At 40.2% G+C, this 2,209-nt stretch overlaps 1 protein-coding gene across 2 annotated transcripts in view; it reads left to right on the forward strand.

Annotated features, from left to right (window-relative positions):
• Window positions 1–2,209, forward strand: part of LOC117120883 (ovochymase-1-like) — a 32,288-nt gene that overhangs the window by 22,103 nt on the left and 7,976 nt on the right. The gene's annotated exons all lie outside the window — the stretch shown is intronic.

The following is a 2,209-nucleotide window of genomic DNA, read 5'->3' on the forward strand; positions in this document are numbered from 1 at the left end:
GATTCTACTCATAAAGGCGGCCATCATACCACGCAAATCAAGTAATTTGGTTTTGGATACATCTGTCCTGCATGGCCCCATCCGACCATGCATCAGTAAAAGTGCAAACTCAGGTTCCAATGTCCACAACCGCTTCCTATCACTGTTGAGCAACGGAAGATTCGTATATAGACATAGATGCATTCTCTGATGATATTCGCTCATCCGCTTTGACGGATTTATCCTCCAACGGTATAAAAGATCTCACTAATCGTTACAACGCAGTCCTTAGTAACATCCTTGATAATCATGCTCCCATTGAAGTGCGATCGAACACCTCGCCCTCATACTCTGTGGTTCACCGACGAGCTCTGCCATGCTAAACAAGAAAAAAGAAAATTAGAGCGTAGATGGGTTAAATCTAAGTTAATTGTTCATAGAAATATCTATCTCTCTAAATGCCGAGAGTACCACCACGACCATGCCAAAATAAATTTCCATAGATCACAAATTATCAACTGCAACCAGCATAATTTCTTTACAATTATTGATAAATTGTCAGTGTCCAGACCTAAGCAAATTCTTCCATTAATCTCATCTGTCTCAAGTTTTCCTTACATCTCTAAACTTCTAGAGAGAGTTGTAAAGTTGCAACTTCAGGAATATCTTGACGATAATAATCTACTTGCTGAACCGTAAATATTTCAGCAAAGAAACTACCTTACTAAGTTCACAATGACATTCTTTGTTCGCTGGACCAACGAAAAGAAGTATTGCTCCTTATGTTGGATTTTTCTTCAGCATTTAATACAATATCTCATTCAGAATTAATACAACGTATAACTTCTCGCTTTGGTATTATCGGTCATGCACTAAACTGGCTCTCAACCTATTTATCTAACAGGTCTCAGTCGGTTATAATAAATGGATGCCTCTCAAAACCATAGGGCTCAGTAATAGGCCCACTTTTATTCATTTTATACACTAACCCACTTTTTGACATCATCACATCCCATGGTATGCGATGCATGTTTTATGCAGATAATGTTCAGATCTACACTTCTCTTCCACCAGCTGAGCGTTCCACAGCCATTGATGGAATTAAATCCCGCATGTCCGATGTCAAATCTTGGTCGGTAACAAATCAATTGAAACTTAATGACTCCAAATCTCATTTTTCCAAGATGAATCGTATAACCAGTGACATATTGGCAACTCGGTGATGAATGTGTCTGCTGAAGTTCGAAACCTGGGTGTTAGGTTCGATTTGTCACTTTCTATGAAAACCCAAGTGAAATCTGTATGCTCTTCAGCAATGTTGGGCATTAGAAAACTTGGCAGCATCCGTAGGTTTCTGGACGATAGGTCTGCTGCAACATTGGTTCATGCATTTGTAACCTCAAGGCTAGATTACTGTAATAGTCTACTCTACAAGTTACCTTCCAAAAACTCACATTTCAAAACTGCTACGTGTACAAAATACTACTGCTAGATTTGTCTCACGCTCTAAGCCAAATTGCCACATTACACCAGTTCTTCAGAAATTGCACTGGCTTACAATAAATCAGCGCATTGCTTTCAAGATCCTGCTTCTTACATACAAGTCCATTCATAATCTTTCTCCATCGTATATTTCAAAGCTCATACCTGCTTACGTACCGACACTGAAACTTTGATCTTCTTCTTAACTCAATCTCGAATTTCCGAAAATGTGGACGAGTTATGACTCTCTTTCGTTTGCAAATGCCGCCTCAAAACTATGGAATGGTCATCCTCAGTACATCAAATCGGCTATCGAGTCTTTCAAAACCCTACTAAAAACTTTTCTGTTTAACAACGCTGAATATGCATGATATGTTACCCCTTATTTCATCTGGGGTGGTTAATGATGCATATGCTATCATTTGTGGGGTGTCCAGAGCCGGGCCCCACCTGTTCCTTACTCGAGACAACGTTGTAGTCTTTTGCAGTGCACGGTAGTAGAGCCGAGGGCTTATTCTGAGGTGGAAGCTATCGGAGCCCAGCATACTGCCTAACGGAGTGCCTGCGTGAATCCGGGTGTGACAGCGACGTTGTTTTCGACATCGGTGGGTGAAGCCCTGTTCTGGATACTTATACCGATAGCGCAAATGCAAATGCTTTTTCGGAACTGTTTTAGTTTAAGTACCGTAGTTTAAGTCAAAATTATTTACTGCTTGTTAACCTTTCTTTTTGTAAAGCGCATTGAAAA

The sequence above is a fragment of the Anneissia japonica genome, unplaced genomic scaffold, assembly GCF_011630105.1.
Source record: "Anneissia japonica isolate Jap-2015-1 unplaced genomic scaffold, ASM1163010v1 scaffold287965_len1858130_cov191, whole genome shotgun sequence".
Classification (NCBI taxonomy): Eukaryota; Metazoa; Echinodermata; class Crinoidea; order Comatulida; family Comatulidae; genus Anneissia; species Anneissia japonica.